This window comes from Saimiri boliviensis, chromosome 9 (assembly GCF_048565385.1).
Source record: "Saimiri boliviensis isolate mSaiBol1 chromosome 9, mSaiBol1.pri, whole genome shotgun sequence".
Taxonomy (NCBI): domain Eukaryota; kingdom Metazoa; phylum Chordata; class Mammalia; order Primates; family Cebidae; genus Saimiri; species Saimiri boliviensis.
The window spans coordinates 116,316,788-116,336,402 of NC_133457.1; positions in this window are offsets into that span (position 1 = coordinate 116,316,788).

The window sequence follows — 19,615 nt, forward strand, 5'->3', positions numbered from 1 at the left end:
AACTCACTTTGTCATACCTTAATCTTCATGTCTCTGAATCAATTGTCAATTTCTTAATCTATTGTCAGTTGTGAGTTCAGCGGGAGATGGATGTGATTCACTATCCCCCTTAAACAGCACCATTCTCAATGGGCCATGAATTGACTGGAAAACAGACTTTAACATGAAACAATAATAGACTAGGTAGTACTGTATTATACTGATGTTGACCATTAGTACAATAGGGACTCAATCAGAAATTAGTGAAAACTGTTTTGGTCCAGAATTTGAGCTAAGCTTTAAGAAAGTGGTAGATTTTGACATTCAAATAAGTAAGCATACCAAAAATTCACTGTCAAGGGCTAAGAGAAAGGATCCCTTGTGTCTTACTTCTTACTGTATCACAATGTCTAGCACATCGCTGACATTCACTCCGTAGTAGTAGAGTGAATGGTATTGGATGGTAACTTCAAATCATCTAGGTGAATAGAATGTGGTAGAAACACGATGTCATGGGAGCATAACAGAGCTGCATTTGAACTCTAGCTTCACCGTTTAATAACTTTATGACTTAAGACAAAGTGGATTTAATGTTCTTAGTCTCAGGTTTCTGATCTGAAAAGAATGGCACAGTGGAAGTATCTTCATAAGAATGCTAAAAAGCAGTTTTAGTGGGTGCTGTGCTGTGGCTCGAATGTGTCCTCTAAAAAGCATGTGTTGAAACTAGGTCTTCAATGAAGTGGTACTGGGAGATGCAGCCTAATGGGAGGTGTTTGGGTCATGGGAGCATCATTCTTATGAATGGATTAATGCCATTATCACAGGAGTAGATTCATTATCATGGGAGTGGGTTACTTTAAAAAGGAGGAGTTCAGCCTTCTCTCTCTCTCTCTCTCTCTCTCTCTCTCTCTCTCTCTCTTTCTCTCTGCCTCTTCCTCTCTTGCACCTTGCACCATGGAATGACACAGCAAGAAGGCCCCCTTCAGATGTTAGAACTTCAATCTTTGACTTCTACTACTATGAGAGAGAAATGTATGCTCATTATAAATTATTCAGCCTATTATAGTATTCTGTTATAGCAGGACAAATGGACTAAGACACTGTGTTGCCCTGATTTCTGCTGGGTGTGCCACTGGCTGACAACTTCAGCTCTCAGTGTAATCTGGGAAATGACCTCAGTCAATGCACTATGCTACAACTGGCTCCTATTGTCTCATAGGGATCAATTGTGGCCATCTCTTTCCAATTCTGTGTTCAATTGGCAGCTAGAAATCAGCGGCGGTGGGAGCATTTATGCAAAAGTTCAGCTTTTTTTTTTTTTTTTTTTTTCTGAAAGGGCCAGATAGTAAAAATTTATGGCTTTGCAATATTCTCTGTTGTAATTACTCAACTCTACCATTAGCAACCATAAATAACATGTGAACAAATAAACGTAGCTGACTTCCAATAAAACTTTATTTACAAAATCAGGTGGTAGACCAGCAGGCTGTGGCTTGTCAATGCCTTCTTTACATCATGAAAATAAGTAAATATTACCAATAAGTGTTTTCCCCCCTTACTCTGACAGTTGTTAAACATTTACCAGTCCATCACAAGAAGTCAATTCGCACAAGGTCATATTCCATTTCCTAGAGCAAGTTGAAACTAACGACTGTTCAATGTGGAAATGTGAGATTAAAACGCAGACTCTTTACCCATTTTAGACAACTGAAAAAGGTCATTCCGGCTTAAAAAGCTCCCTGTGGAGCAGATTGAGGGCTTTGCTGTGATTGTATTTCAGCTTAATTTCTTTGTCTGCATAACCCTGTTTCCTTCTCTTCTTCTTCCCCCAGCATCTGTCCTTACATCCCTTGCTGGCCACCATAGCACACCAAAAATTAGGATTAAGTTACACTCTCTCCTACCCAGAGAAGCACTTGGTCCACTAAGGGTGGAAAGAGACTATCTAAATATGTCTTCGGACTTAGCCAAAAAAAATTGGCAGGAGCTGGGAGAGTACATATGAAACTAGATTCTGAGGATGTTAATCCAGGAAGTGGAAAATCCAGTTAGGTAAAGAAGAGTTTATCAATATGGGAGCATTCCTCCAGAATATAGCATCTGACACACTATCACCACAGAGTTGGTATTAACTCATTGGTAGGATATATTTTTGACCCTAAAGAAAGGGATGACCCACACTAAGGGAAGCATAAATTCCAGAGTTGCCGTAGCAGATATTCCAGTTATGAGTTTGCCTTTCCAAGGCACAGATCCTCAGCCAGACACACTAACTGAGTGTTTACATAGTGTTTGAGTTACTGAAACGTGATCCCTGCAGAGGACACAGCAGGAGACTTTTGAATTAAGACTGCCACTTGGACCCTTTGAGTTTCTTGTGTCAAACGCATGACAGGCAAGAAGAGCAGTCACCATCCTGGCTGAAAAAGTCATGATTATTAGGGGCTTAGACCCTCAAACATGAGAGGCGGAATGATCCAGACTGGCAGAATTACTAGCTAAGAGTGAGGGAATCTAAGACTACACGGAAGACTACGAGGACAAGCTTGGCCTGAAAAACAGCTACAGTGACATCTAGTTCATTACACTAGTCTTCTTCTTGTAAGTTTTTCCAAGGCAAAGAGTGTTCTCAGAAACCTAGAGCTGCCCATATAGAACTTACAGAAAGAAGAGGATCTGAACTAAAGGGGTGGACTGTAGTGTACACTGTGTTGCACTGCCTTGAACCTCCAGTTAGGACTAAAGGTCTAATTTCATCAGGTGAAAAAAGTTTCGATGCCTTATAGCTCTGAGTTCTCTCTGGAAGTAGAACAGATAAAGTCAGAAATCCCTGAATCCCATAGTTACTCGATGAGGGAATGAAAAAGGAAGCCCCTCTTGTCCCAACTCAAGACAACCCTAATAGGTCATCTCAGTTCAGAACTTTTTATGGGATCAGCTGGAGCCATTAGTGTTACTGCAAGCAGCCCCAATGCTCTCTGTCCATTCCTTTCCTTCTCCCACAGATGTTAAAATCAAGAGCACTCTCTAATAGACTTTCATACTAATCTCAGTTACAAAGTTGGCTTCCTTGGGAACCTGATCTGAAACCTGATTAAATGAAACGATGTCTCTAAAGTGCCAGACATCAAAAAGGATCTTATCATATGTGGGTCTGATCTCCTAATATACCTAAGAAAACATGAGTTTTAAGCAACAGCATTAAAAATGTTAAAAATAACAACACCTATTATTACTAAGTGCTTACTCAATAGCAAACTAAGTACTTTACATACATTAACTCATTTCATCCTTTCAACAAGTCTATTATAATCTGCATTTTACAGAAAAGTAAAGGAAGCACAAGGGAGTTAATTAACTTCCTCAGGTTCACATGCTTATCCATTACACTTTACCAGATTGGGTTTGAATATGGCTCTGAAAGAGACATATTTGTAAGAGAAGTTTCATAATAATCCCTTTGCTTTTTAAGTCCTGTCAGCCTAAAATTTGAGCCTTTTTAAGATGGCAAAGATTTTCTGCTATTGTACATGAACTCCTATTCATTGAAAAATCTCATCTGAAGTTATTCCGAGAGGGGAAGAGAAGCTAGTCATAAAGAAGTATATTACAAACAATTAACAGAGTCTGTAACGTTCCTCATTCTTGGAAAACGCATACATCATAGGCATAATGTGCTTCTGAGATGTAAAGTTGTGAAGTAACTTGGCACTAAACTAAGACCTCAACTTTTATTTTACTTCATCCTAAACAGCTGACAGATAACTGGCCATTGTGACCATGAGTGGCTGAATTTCAGTAATAATGAGATCCTCAATATTCCTGCTATTTCACATAACAAAACGTACTGCATTCAGTTGAGGTGGTGTTGGTCCTGTATTTTATATAGCCGGTAACCAAGTCCATACAAAAGGATGCCTCAAGTGTTTAGTGAGTGTTGACCGTATGCTGGACACTGTGCTAGGCACTAGCATTAAGAACACAGCAGATGCAACATTTTCCTTAAGAAGCTTCAGTCTAAGTACATGGATCTTAAACTTCAATTATTTCCATTCTACTTGCAATATTTTTGGTATATGCATATGCTGTATGTACTACAATATTCTCACTGTAGCTTTAACCATATTCTTTTACTTAAATTTACATAAGAAAGTATCTAGCAGCTCTGAAAATTAAAGTTATCCCTTGCCATAAAAACAAAACTTTCATATAAACCAATATAAATATATAATTACTAATAGTTTTTGAGATTGTTTAAAAAATAAAATTATTGTGAATTTCACTAGTGATGCATGTGCCACATTTACTGGCCTCACAGAAGGAGACAGGTATGAGGAGAAAGTAGGAAAATGCAATATGATAAACTGGTAAAGAACATGGACCCTACAGCTAAGTGCATTTGATTCAAATTTTAGTTCTGGCTCTCAGCACTTATTAGTTACGTAACTTCAGGAAAGTTAACCTCAATTTCCTCACCTGTAAAATGAGAATAACATAGTATTTAACTCATTGGGTGATTTTCACAATTAAATTAATTAAATAGCTTACAATTGTGGCTAGCACATCATTAGCATAATAAAAAGGTTAGTTATTATTGTTAATATTGCAGTATGTCAAATTATGGCAGGGGAGTCTATGCAGGATGATTCTCAATTCTCTCAGAGGGAATTAGGAAAGACTTCACAGAGGAGATGCCCATACACAGACTGATGAGTAGGGGTTTATCGGGCCTGTGAAGTAGTGGATGGTAATCATTCAGGCAGAGAACACTAAGCTAGAATCACCTCATTTTTTTCTCTTCTCTGATGAACTCAATGTGTGGACATCTTTTGGTTTTGCTTCCCCCTTTCCTCCAGTGACAGCACTTTGATCTTTCCTTGGATAACTATTCTTTGCTCACTCTTGGCACACGTAGGTAGGGCAGGACTGAATCCATTCCCAGCTCCTGATTAGGCAAGTGAGTCAGATCTGTGCAACCATTCACCTGGCCATGGAGATAAGTGTGGTCAAAATTGAACGCGTCAAAGTGAACCTCAGGACCCTGTACAGAACCTCTAGAAAGAAGAGTGCTTTTGGCTTCCTAGGGCTGCTGTAAGAAGTATCATAAGCACTTTTTTTGTTAAGAGCAACTTAACCAAAGTTTATTATCTCACAGTTTTGGAGGTCAGAAGTCCAAAATCAAGATGTTGGCAGGCCGTGGTTTCTTGGAAGGCATTGGGGAAGGCGTTCTCCCAGGCCATTCTCCTAGCTAGCTGTAGTTCATTGGCTTATGGCAGTATAACTCTACCTTTACATGGCTTTCTCCCCGGGCCCTTGGGCACAGCTGCGTCCAAATTTCTGCTTTTTGTAAGGGCACTAGCCATGTTGGTCATAGACCAACATGGTCATAGACCCAGCATACTCCAGTATACTCCAGCATGACCACATCTTAACTACTCACATCTGCAATGACTCCATTTTCAAATAACAATACATTCTGGGGTACTGGGTGTTAGGACTCAGGAATCTTGGGAGAACCACAATGTAACCCATAACAGAGAGGTTCTCAATACATGGGATTTAAAGTTGATAATACATAAGCCTGATGCTTCTGGGGATTCTAGATGGAGAAGAAATAACCTCACTGGGAATAAAGCCAACTCAGAGAAAATAAGCACTAAGAGACAACACAGGTTCCTACTGTCATTATCTGAGTGCCTGGATCTAGCTATGCCTAAAGTTTGATCCCTGAACTTTTCAGGTACAAGAGCCAATAACTCCCTCATTTTTTTTAAAGCTAACATTAGTTAGAGTTGGGTTTCTGTAACATTGAAATAAAATAGTCCAGTCTAAAATAAAATCTTAAGCCACTTAGATTTTTCAAATTTTTACAAATAAATTCTAGGTTCCAGAAAAGGATGGGTTTATTAAAGAAATAGGAACTTTAAAACAGGTTTAAGCCAGTTTTGAAGAGCCACTGCTTTTTAGACACATCCTTTTATATCTTGTGTAGTAACTGTTAGTAGTTTGTGACATTTCTAGTCTGTCCTGGGTGTTACTAGTATCTGACAGGTCAGGCCTGTCACCTTCATAAAAGCAATGAGCATCCATACCAGGAAACTCTATGGTGTGGAGTCCCTTTGAGATTACTGATGTCACACTAAATCTCATCAGCTGTATTTATTCTCTCTTCATCTCTGCCATTTGAGGCTCTTCACAAAAAGAAGTCTGATTATTTTTACATGAAGATAGCTTCTCCTTGCTCCTGTGATTTGAAAATTGTAAACCAAAGCTTAATTCTAGGAGAGTTCATTTGTCCTCATGGCAAGTATAATTAAAATATATATCTCTAGGGGGAATACCTGGAAAATTAAGGTTATTGTTGACATTATTATTAATTAATAATTATCAAATACTCACTTTAAAAAATGATTAGTCTTTAGATTTTGATAGCCTCCATTATCCTCATTAGGTAATGGTGAAATAAAGATGAATGAATCCTCAAGCTGATGAATTAACGATTAAGGCAGTCCAGAAGAATTTAACCTAGATTCTGTACCCAGCAGGCTTCCATATCAGCCTGTGGCATTCTCTTAGTTAGCTAGATTTTGAGTAAGTGTTCGAATGAGATGAACTCTTAGAACAGTGATTTCATAGGAGGTAAAGTCTGATAAGTAAAGAAGAAAAAATACAAAACCACATTAAATCGTTTCAGCAATATCCCACTGAAGGTCCCCAGAAGGTGGTATCAGAATGCAACCGGCATGAAGTTTCTGAAACACACTTCTATAATCTTGTCACAAGTGAGAGAATTTTCTGAGGAAACATCTCATCTAATGATGCTGATAAGGACCATGCACATGAATCCATGAGGAACCTAGACCTCTTGGTTTAGATTTGGTATGACAGTATTGTGTGTTAAATAAATACCAATAAATTATTAAAACATATTGGTTGTATCGTAACACAGAGCCTTAACAATGTATTATGTCAGCATGTACAGCTCTCGCTCAGGGAAATTCTCCATCTCTTTAATTCAGGCATTGACATCCTGTGCCAGCACAAAGCTCTTTTTTTTTTATTTGAGATTGACACATGTCTAAAATTGCTTAGATTTTGTGTTGTGCTCTTAATACTTGAAACTCAGCAAATGAAATTCTATGCCACTGTGCATGAACAATGCCTTACAAAAAAAATCTTAGCCTGGGGGTTCAACTGGAGGATTGGAGAAACAAAAAGTGCTTTCACTACTATTGCTTCAAGTTGGGGGAATAATTACTTTGCTTGAGGAAAAGGGAGGGCCATTCCTAGCCCCTTGGAAAAGCAGTATGTTTGTCAGGCCTTAAATTAGATCATTAAATTCAAGAAGGGTGTTGTATATGAATCCTGGGTCATGTCAACGTAAGGGCTGTCTGTGTCATGGTGAGGATGTTAGTCCTCATCTGATAACTATTCCGGGGAGCTCTTTTGCTCTGTTTTATTCTGACATGCCTGGGTAATTGTGGTAACCCTGATGAACTCTCCTTTCTCTACCTGAGGATAAACTTCCCTCAGTTTACTTTCCAAAGGCATTATTATGCCTTCTACTTTGGCTATAGTTTTATTTTCATGGGATTTTCTCAGAATAACATTTCAGGCATCAAGCCTTGCTTAATGCCCTTGAATGTCACCATGTTACAGATGGAAATAGGGAGTCTGGCCCAAACTGGGACTCCTGAGATAAGCATGGATATCAAAACTGGGACTCCCTAGTTAAGTATGGATATCAAATCTCACTTAGCGCTTTGGCATTTCACATCTTACAGCCACAAGGTTGTCGCTGTATTCAGTTTTTGATTCAACAGTTTTGTTTCAACCTCAGCTGTTGGGAAGTAAGGAAGAATAGTTTGCTTAAGATGGAAAATCTTTTTGGACAGTGATCTGGATGCTACTGTGGGACAATCTGGGGACCATGATCATAGCGAGTACACATTCTTTTGGAAGGAATTTCAACCTTTTCTGCCTTGCTGCTCAATATTCATTTCCCATCCTCCAGCACACAAAACAGCTGTCCCAGGTGCCCTAGCATTTCCCCAATAAGCCATTTTGTTTCAAGCTTCCATGCCTTTGCACATGCTGTCTTTGCTATTTGAAGTGCTTTCCCCATCTTTTGAGAAAATTCCTGTCCATTCTTTCAGAATCAGCTCCAGAATCTTTGTGAGATCTCTGCTTCCTGGAGAAGCACACCCAGTATGCTTAATTTATAATGAATCTCTTCAAATTGCTTACTTCTTGTTTCTACCTCCTCAAATTTTTGCTTCTTGAATCCTGGAACTAGCCGTCAGGAGCTGTTACTATATTCCAAATCCTGGAGTCAGCGCTTCCAGGCATCAAGCCATTTACTTTATGTCAAAACAATGCTATATGGGCTGTTATCCCCATTGTTCAGATGTGAATCCTGAGACTCTGAGAAGTTAAGTAACTTGCCTGGTATCACACAGTTAATAAGTCACAGATCCAGGACTTAATCCCCTGAAGCTGACACCAAGTATGACACAATTGATTTATCACCACAGTAAAATTTTTTGTTTTCCCCACTTCTCCTGCAGCATTTGATATATAGTTGGTGCTGTGATAAATGAGCAAATGTTTGGATTATAAAGCCATTTGTTATGCTATATAGCCCATTCTACATTGGGAGATGGAATGGAAAATGATGTACAATACAGTCCTCTATAATGCAGACTATTAAGATAGAGCAGAGAGAATATTGATGAAACAATAATAACAGCGATGATAGTTAACATCTTGCATATTTGCTCTGTGCCAGGTACTGGTCTACACCTTACATAATTCTGCATGAAGCTCTACAGATGAGCTTCAGGAAAGCTAAGGGACAAACTGAGGGTCAAAAGTTAGTGAGAGTTAGCATCAAACCTCGAACCCCAAATTACCCCCAAGCTAGCATACTGAAAAAACCATGCAGTCCCACTGGAAGGAGGCCGCTGATGTAACCCGTTTGTATTTAATATGCTCCATTTTGCAACAGATAGACAAAGTCCTTCACCTGTAATTTAGATAGTTTGAACTCTCACCGCGGCTTCGCTACCCACGAGTTGGGTGATCCGAGATGAGTAATTTTCCTTTTTGGTCTTGGTTTTCTGAAAAAATTCCATTCTGGTTCTGAGACTCGATATGTTCCTAACAAGTGATGCAACAGCCCGCAGTAGCTAGTGGACCCTTCCCTCTCGGCTACAAGCCCTTTAGCAGCTCAGGGATTTGGCGTGTGTCATTCTCTGCCTGGACACTTTCTCTCACTTCTCCCATGCGGCTTACTCTTCAGGTCTCAACCCAAATGCCACCTCCCAGAAAAAATATCTCTGGCCTCAAGTTGACCTCCATTGCTACCCCGTCCCCATATTACTTCCCCTATACAGTTTCCAGAAGTTGAAATTATTTCAATTATTCCTTTAATTGCTTTTTTCCTATTCCCACCACTGAAATACATACCCAGGAGGACAGGGCTCTGCCTGTCTTTTTTACCACGCTAAACTCATGCCTCAGACAGTGCTTGGCACTTACTAGGTGCTCAATAAATATTTTTATTGTTACCGTTTTCAGTCATTCTAAGTAAAATAAATATTGTTAGTTTTCTGCAGTGATTGCAGATAAAATCAGCCAAAACTTTAGTGCCTCACATATCTTCATAAATTTCCATTTTCACTGGATGCTCGTTTCTCAATACCTGCAATTACCTTTCCACCTCACCCCATTCTCAATCCTTAAAACATAGTCCTGCTTTCCATCCAAGGTGGAGGAACGGCAAACGGCTGGCTGATTAAGCAATTAGTCAGGCAAGCAATTCTTTCTTGAGCAAGTGAGTCATTGCAGGTTCAGAAACTAGGCATTCACACTGGAAACCACCCAGGCAACTTTGTTCTTGAGTACCCTTGCCTAATGTGGTTTAGTGAAAACCCTTGCATCGCTTTTAATTCCCTCTTAAAGTAATGCATACCATTTAATCAGGGTTCCCGCCCTTTCTATTGTTAGAGCCAGGGGCTGATTTATTAAACATGAAGACAAGAAATAGCAGTTGACTCAAGACCTACTGGAGGGTCCTGCTTGCCCTGCTGAGGCGCCTTTGTTTGTGGAACTGCACTGTTTTGTTTCTGTGTTTATATTTAGCGCAGTGCACAGAGAAGGGAAAGAGGGGCAGGAATGAACGCGTTTACAAACATGCTAGTGATATAATTAAAAGGGCAGGAAGGTGCCATGTAAATAAATAGTAATTGGGGGGAAGGGACTAGCTGAGTGAGAGAAGACTGAGGAAATTCAGGAAATATGAGACTTCACAAAGAGCAATAAGTCTGCTTGGCTATGAGTGTCATGGTGTCCCCAAGCTGTCCAAAAAAAAAGAAAAAATTCAAAAGTAATAACAGATGTTTTGATAAATGAGTAGCTACCACTGATTGAAGGCTTGCATTGGCACAGTTAAAAGCCCTTTTACTCATTTAATACACATAGCAGAACTCTGAATTAAGTGCTATGATTATTCCCATTTTTCAAGCGATAAAGCTGAGGCAGGGATGTGAAGCAACTTGTCCAAAGTTAAACAGGTAGCAAGAAGCAGGGCTAGGCCTGGAGATCATTCTGCCTGGCTCCAGAGCCCATTACTTTAACAGCCGTGCTCTCCCGCCTCTCCAAAATTTAAATCTTTTTAGAGTTAATCATTTGAAATTGCCAATCTTGGGTCGTTTTCTGTTTACAACAAGTGGCCATTTCACCTGATTCAACCTAATGCAAAATTATACGAATATGGAATGCCTCCTTCTGATGTCCAAACGTGTACTTCTAGAACTTTCCAGTACGCACACCTACGTTGTCACACCTAGACAGATGTTCATAATGTTATGTTGTGTTGTTTACAAGACTGGGAAAATATGTTCAAAAACATTCCTTGTACAACACTGCACGGATATTCTTGTGCACATGTGTGACTATTTCTGGAGGCTGGCTATCTGGAAGCAGAATGCTAAATCATACACTTTCCCTCAGGGCACAGCAGTTCTTAATATTCTGCTCTCCTTGCCTCAGTTATTCAAATTTCCAGGTGCTAGGTTCACAGTGGGATTGCCAAGTCATGTGAGCCAAGGAGGGACAAATGCCAGATGCATGGGAGGTAGACCCAAAAAGATTTTTAAAGAAGTAACCCCAGCAATGACCTTCCCTCTGACCAGAACATAGATATCTCAAATTTATGAATATGACTTCCTGCCTCAAAAAGGTCAGAGATCACTGTGAAGCTCTGGTTTGTTTCATCAAGCCCAGATAGATATGTTGAAGGGGTGGTGCTGACCTCAAGGGTCTTTGCTGCCTGGAGATGAAAGGCCTGTGAAGGTCAAAGACCTCTGTTAAGTCAATATCCTACACAGTGACAGCTCTCTGGTCCTCTGACCTTCAATGACTCAGCTCCCTGGGGGGTCTCATGCTCTTCAGACTGATTTGATGTTGGTTCTTGGATGTTTAATGTCATCTGTCTTGATCTCCTGGTTCTCTTTTACCTGGCTCATGCTAGTCTATTTGGGATTGCAGTTGACTGATCTTTTGAGTACATTGGGTGTTTATTTCTGAGACTCAGAGCTGTATTGCCTGGATTTGTGTAGCTGCTGGGATTCCTTGTTCTTGGATGGAGACTGTCTCGACTGTCTCTTTCATGGATATCAGCAGTAACCTGCTCTCTGATGATCCGTTCCACTCCAGGCAATTTCAACTGAGCAGCAGGATGATGATTTCTAAAATACCTGTTATATTTTGTCAATCCTCTGCTTCAATTCCTTGTGACTTCTCATAATTCTTAATAAAACACCAACTCCTTCCCATGACCTGTGAGGTCCTACCTGATGTGGTTCCTGCTGCTCCTCATGCTAATTTCCACAAACTCCTGGGCTCCAGCCCTATGCACCAGTCCACATCTTCAGTGAACCATGTTTATTTCTTCCCACTCCTCCAAAGTCATTAACTTGCTTTTCCTTCTTTAGGAACAGACTTTCCCTTAATTACTCATTGGTGGTTTCATCTTTCCATCTCTGAAATCCTTTTTTGTTTTTATTGTTCTTGTTGTCATTTACTTATTATTTTCTGTTTCCCCAATAAATATTCACCCATAAAAGCACAGCCCTCTTTTGTGTATTTCACCATAGTATTTAAAATGATACTTGGCACTTCTTCAGAGCATACTAAATGTTTGATGCAAAAATGAATGAAGGGAGAATGAGTCTTGGGTTTCTGTTTTTAAAGAGCTAGTGGTAATTATTGAGTAAAGGATTTCCTTTGGCTAGTCTTCAGCAGATAGGTTTCTCTCCAGAGGGAAGAAGAGAAAGTGGATAGGTTTGTTGGGTTAACAAAGCTATATGTTTAAAAATGTTCATCATCATTTTATATTAAAGTGAAACAATGTCAAGATCTTTGTTGAGAAAAGTATCCAATATTGTCTGAAATAACACAGAATAGAAATCTGTACCAGAATCAGGTTACCCATAAGAACTGGCACGAATGGTGACTGAGAGTATACAAATAAAAAGAGTTAATTTCAGAATGTGTTTGGCATTACAACATCTGTTATTTTAAAAATAATAAGTTGAGAGATTTATATCTGCATTGACATCGTAAAAGAGTGTAGGGGAAAAACTGGTTATCTCTGAAAGATCAATAATAGAAACGTTTTTAGTTTCCATTCCACATGTTTACAGATGTTTAAAAGGACTATATATTTCTTTCATGAAGTAGGTCAGACACCAAAGGATGTATAAAAAGCCAGTATAAGTTCAATCCTAAAAAAGAAAAAGTAGAGAATGACTATTTCTAAAGCAATTAGAAACAATGATTCATAAACTGGGCAATGATTAAAAAAAACAAACAAACCAACCAGGTTTAAAGGTGTGACAGGCTGTGATCAGAGAGTCCAAATCTTTCAACCAACCCCTGGCTCCACACAACAGCCTTTGAGGCTTACATGGTGCTAAAAATGTGCTTCTTCAAGCTGGTATTAGACTGCCCTTCAAAAAGAAAACTGAGCAAACCTTTTTTTTTTTTTTTTTGAGACAGAGTCTCACTCTGTTGCCCAAGCTAAAGTACAGTGGCCCGATCTTGGCATGCTGCAAACTCTGCCTCCTGGATTCAAGTAATTCTCCTGCCTCAGCCTCCTGAATAGCTGGGATTACAGGCATGTACCACCAAGCCTGGCTAATTTTAGTGTTTTTAGCAGAGATGGGGTTTCACTGTGTTGGCTAGGCTGGTCTCAAACTCCTGACCTCAAGTGATCTGCCCACCTTAGTCTCCCAAAGCACGAGGATTACAGACGTGAGCCACCATGCCCAACCCAAACCAACATTTCAATAGTTTTAAAAGTTTATTTCACTCTTAGGTTTTCACCCTGTGACCTAATACTCTCAGGTCTGCCTTCCTTCCTTTGTACTGGCGATTCCCAGTAGGACCTTGTGCCCGTGGCCTGCTTCCAAGTTGCTGGTGTTACTATCCCTGCTCACTTCTCTCCTTCCCTCTGGGAAGCTGACTCTGGACCAGTCTTTCATTCTCAGCCTCTGAAGTTGGGGGCAGAAAAGGTAAAGCATCAGAGAAACCTAAAAAGGGATCTTCAAACGATAAAAACATACTTTGCAATTGAACCTAGACTATGGGAATTGAGAGATACAAAGCGGCTTGAACTTGGTGACTTCAATCATGTAATGACAAAGCAGGATGGACGAGGACGGGCCCTGTCTTAGTGGGTGGTTTGTAAACAACAGAAACTTGGTGCTCACGGTTCTGGAGGCTGAGAAGTCCAAAATCAAGGTGCTGGTGTGTGGGATATCTGATAAGCATCCCAGCTTCTGGTTCAGCTATTGTACCTTTTACCTGTGTCCTTCGTGGTGAAAGGGGCTAGTTATCTTTCTGGCGTCTCTGTTATAAGGCCACTAATCCCATTTACAAGGGTTTCACCCTCAGGACTTAATCAAATCCCCAAAGGCTCCACTCCTTAATACCAACACATTGGAGACTGGGTTTCAACATACGAGTTTTAGGGAAGCATAAACATTCAGACCATAGCTGGGGCCTATATTTATGTCTTACTAATTCATTCAACAAATATTTAACACCAGCTATGGGCCAGATGCTAGGCTATGGGTAGGGGACATGAGCAAAGCTCCCAGCGCTCTTGGGCTCCGAAACTGAAAGGGGAACAATTTTTTAATTACCAAAAAATAAAGTATAATGGCAAACTCTGAAAGACTATAAAAAATGAGTATGTTTTACATGAATATATGGTTGAAGTCTCTGACTTAGTTCAGGGGGACGAAAGAAGGCCTTCTGGAGGAAGTAACTTCTGAGTCGAGGTGTGAAGCTTAAATGGGGGCCAACAGAGCAAAAGCAAAGAAAACAGCAAGGGTGGAGGACCTGTGAGAATAGGTGCCTGTCACCCTGGAAGGATGGAAAGCAAGCCCAGGTGGCTGCAGCCCCGAGACGAAGGGCGGGCCTGTGAGAAGCACAAGGATTATGAATATTGCAGCCAGCAGTTCGCTGCAGACTCGGATTGCAGGGACTCGGTCTGGATGCCATGTGAAAGTCAGAACAGACTCATTAGTTCTCTTTTTGGTCCTCTTTTGTCTCCTTGCACTCCTAAAAACGAAACCACCTCTGGCGCTTGACTTTCCCCTAATCTTACTTCCTGAGAACTCCCGCTTTTCTCAATCTAACCCACTAGTGTGTTGTAATAATAAAAAAGAGGATCTTTTCTAGTCCCCAAAAGATTGAAAGAACAACTTAACCTGTGCTCGGTATCCACTTTCCCCCGTATATGATAGCCCATGGCTGTGATCCACACATAAATGTTTACTGAATGTTTGCAAGTGTCAGGAATCAAGGGAGATGCTGGGTATCAGTAAGTGTGTATGATCTTTGCCCACATGGAGCTTGCTGTCTACCACAGTGATTTTTCAAAGTGGTCCCTGGACCAGCAGCATCCACATGACCTGGGAACTCGTTAGGAATGCAGATCCCTGTGCCCCACCCCAGATCTACTGAATGAGAAATTCTGGGGTGGCACCCAGTAATCTGTGTTTTAGTAAAGCTTCCACATAATGCAGTTGCTGGTAATGTTTGAGATCTAGTGGATATTTGTTTCGGTGGATTTTAAGTTAACCAAGCACTTTCACAGACATTATTTTCTTCCATGTTCCAATTCAATTATTTAAATTTCTAATTGTGAAATATTTCAAATGTACAGAAAATAAGACACCAATGTGTACCCATTTTCCAAATCGTATGAATGCTATCACTTTGTCATATTTCCTTTGGGTATTATTTTAGTTTTTGGAAAACAAATGAAATTTTCCAGATTCACATGCAATTCCACCTCCCATTTCTTTTCCACCCCATTCTTCCAAAGAAATCACCACTATCTTGAAATCTATTTGTAATACATGATGGGTTCCATTTTTGCAAGTCTGACGAAAACAAGATACATTGACATATCAGTGTTGTGTTTTCTACTTCCTTCTCCCACTCTTCAATACAAGGCAATCTTTGACAGCCAGGTTTAAAATACTTTGTGATTCGGAATGAGAAAAGAGTAGACAAAGGAAGCTGCAGGCCTAGAGGAGATGGAGGAGGACTGAGAGAGAGACAGAGAAAAGCAACGGTGATTACATATTGAAGGCCTGGGAAGGAAAGGCGTCCAAAGAGAAACAGAGGAGAGATACAGAGTTAGTGATGATTAGAGCCAGGAGATTTGTTAAATGGGAAATGCTGAGGAAAGAGAGAATTGGAAAGAAGGGAAATAGGTTTCAGAAAGTGTTATCCTGATTTATATCTTGAATATTGTTTCATGTGTTTTGAGAGCCTTGCAAAAACACTGGATTTTTTTTTTTTTTAAGGTAGTCTCGCTCTGTCACCCAGGCTGGAGTGCAATGCTGTAGGATCTTGGCTCAACGGAGCCTCCGCCTCCTGGGTTCAAGCGATTCTCTCACCTCAGCCTCCCAAGCAGCTGGTATTACAGGCGTATGCTACCATGCCCAGCTAATTTTTGTATTTTTAGTAGACACAGGGTTTCACCATGTTGACCAGACTGGTCTTGAACTCCTGACCTCAGGTGACCCACCCACCTTGGCCTCCCAAAGTGCTGGGATTACAGGAGTGAGCACTGCCCAAGGCCGAGACTGGAATTTTTTAAATCACTACTTCATGGCTAGCTTGGGTTTCTTTCAGTGAACTTCTATGAAGATGCTAGTTCATCTGAGATTCAAGATTTATTAGGGTTACACTGGGCATGCCACTGGCAGAGAGATACCTGAAGAATACAACATTCAACCGGATGCAGTGGTTCACATCTATAATCCCAACACTCTGGGAGGCTGAGGCAGGCAAGGTCAGGAGATTGAGACCATCCTGGCCAACATGGCAAAACCTTGTCTCTACTAAAAGTACAAAAATTAACTGGGCATGGTGGTGCATGCCTGTAGTCCCAGCTACTTAGGAGGCTGAGACAGGAGAATCACTTGAACCCGGGAGGCAGGGGTTGCAGTAAACCGAGATCACACCACTGTACTCCAGCCTGGTGACAGAGCAGGATTCCGTCTCAAGGAAAAAAAAAAAAAAGGACATAACTCAAACCTGGGATTTTTGTTTATTTTGGTAACCTTTTCACCCTTGCTGAATGGAAATAAGAAAGCATGGAGCTCCAGACCCCATGGACACATCTGACATCACTGTGAGGAGAACCTACCTCACAGTGCTATTACACTAACCTAAGAGTGTAATACCTAAGACGGGAGAGATGTAAAGAGACAGAGCTGATAAATGCAGAGAAAGATACTGGAGCTCCGGAACAGGCTTGTCCTGAGGGCCCTGGAGCTTTGATTACATGACGAATAGAGTTGTCCCTTGGTATCCATTGGGAATCAGTTTCAGGAAACTCCTCTCCTCTCCGTGGATACCAAAATCCATGAAAGCTCAAGTGCCTGATATAAAACGGCATGGTATTTCCATAAGTCCTATGCACATTCCCCCATATCCTAGCTTAAACCATCTCTAGATAATTTATAATAATCCAATGTTAAATGCCATGTAAATAGGTGTTATATTACACTGTTGACTAATACAGTGTTAAATGCCATCTAATACAATGTTAAATGCCATGTAAATAGTTGTTACATTACACTGTTGACTTGTATTATTTTTTATTACTGTATTGTTCTTTTTTTCAAATGCTTTCAATCCATGGTTGGTTGAAGCCAGGGATGTGGGACCTGCAGATACAGAGAGCCGATTGTATTCCTTTTGCTGGTTTTTGTTCATATCTGTTAGGGTGGGGTTTCTGTTACTGGTAACCTGGAATTTCCCATCTGATTCAGTCTATTATCTTCTTTATTCATTTGACCCAAGTGCCTTCTCTAAAGATTTGCTAATGAAGAAGCATTTCTTGAGCTCTGAAGTCTGCTTACAACTGGCTGGATTAGTTCAGGAAAGCGAGAACACCATTTGAAGAATGAACACCCACCAAATAGAACCAAAAATTGAAATAAATAAAGAAAAGACTAAAAGAGGAAAGAAATGAGATTATTCACCCAAGGGTCATTTTGAGGTACTTGCTCTCTAGAGATGGGCATTCTGCAATAGAGATATCAGCAAACGTACAGTCAGATATGAAATGATAAATGCAAATAATTTTACAAGGACTATAGAGCTCATCATTGGCAATAGGTATTTTGGGGGGGAGTGTCTCAGCTGCATGGTTGCTGTTCACCAGAGAGGAAATGGTGAAATGAAAAAATAAAAGCGAGGGGAAGGCGAGGGTGAGGGCAAACAGCTAATGCATGCGGTGCTTGAAACCTAGAGACAGGCTGATGGGTGCAGCAAACCACCATGGCAAATGTCTACCTATGTAACAAACCTACAGGCTCTGCACTTGTATCCTGGAACTCAAAGTAAAATTTTTAAAAAAATCATAAAAATACAAAGTAAAAGACCCAGACTTTTAGTTTCTGGCTATGCTGGTAACTCGTAAGTCATTTTCCCATTTGTTGATGTCATTCATCACTCCAATATTATTTATTGAGCATCTACTACAAATGATAAGCACTGTTCTAAGTACTGGCCTCAATTTCTCCATCTGCAAAATTAAAGGATGAGACCAGATGATTCCTGCAGAGCCTTCCCTCTCTTACCTTTTCAAGAGAATTTATCCTCCCAACGTTTCAGTTCAAATGCCGGCTCAACCATTTCCTCACTGTGAGATATTGGGCAAGCCATTTAATCTCTCTGCATATTCATTTCCATTTCTGTGAAATAAGAATAATGACAGTATCTTTCTCATTGGATTGCCATAATATTTAAATGGATTAATACATGTATTTGCCATAGTTCCCAGCACACAGTGAGTGCTATCTAAACATTAGTGCCACTATTATGATCATTATCTTTATTTAAAAATTATTTCAGAAACTGAAGAGTTGGGTTTGAAAATGGAATTCCCCCAATATATTACAATAACCACATATTGCTTCATTTAGGTTAGAGCTATTCTTACCCTGCTGGGCCTCTCTTTGGAGATATAATCAAAGCAATTTTTTATATGACCACCATGGTGTCAAATTGTTTGGGTGGTTTTTCCAGATGGCTATTTATGTACACTCCCTGTCTGTCACAGACATCATACCTGTAACTCTATCAGTTCATAATAAGCATAGTACTAGCTGCCATTTATTTGGATGCTCACTGTGTGCCTGGCATTGTGCTAAAAATAAGCAGTGTGTTACTCTTCATTGCAACCCTGTTGGGCAGAAATAATTTCTATACTCATGTTACTGAGAAGGAAACTGAGTGTCAGGGAGAACTCAGTTCACAGCAGAGAAGTGGCATAGCGGGTCTGACTTCAGGTGTAACTCTAAAGCTCACACAGCTAAACCTGTCTCTGTACCACCTTTCAATTCAAAGTACCAAGATGAATAATTTTTTTTTTTTTTGAGATGGAGTTTCACTCTTGCTCCCCAGGCTGGAGTGCAATGGTGCGATCTCGGCTCACCACAACCTCCGCCTCCTGGGTTCAAGCAATTCTGCCTCAGCCTACTGAGTAGCTGGGACTACAGGCACGTGCCACCATGCCCAGCTGATTTTTAGTATTTTTAGTAGAGACAGGGTTTCACCATGTTGACCAGGATGGTCTTGATCTGTTGACTTTGTGATCCACCCGCCTCGGCCTCCCAAAGTGCTGGGATTACAGGCTTGAGCCACCGCGCCCGGCCGATGAATAAAATTTTAAATATCCCCTGCTCTAAATGTCCAACCCTGTAATTTTGGCTTAATTAACCAAATAAATTGCATATGAAGAGTCAATCTTCCTAGATACATTTATCCCACTTTATTAAAACAATATGTAATAGTTGTATATATGTATACACTATACTTATGTACAAATAATTGCCTATATGTTTCTTAAATATTCATAAAATTTTTAGGAGTGCTTTTTATTCATCTAAGCATCAATGTACAGATGGTTAACTATTTAACAGAAAGATTGGCATTGGTAACCACTGTTAATTGATGAGCAATCACAAAGAGACAAAGCAACTTTGATAATACAGAGGAAGTCAATAGATGGTTTGATTTGCTAAAATGTGATTGATTT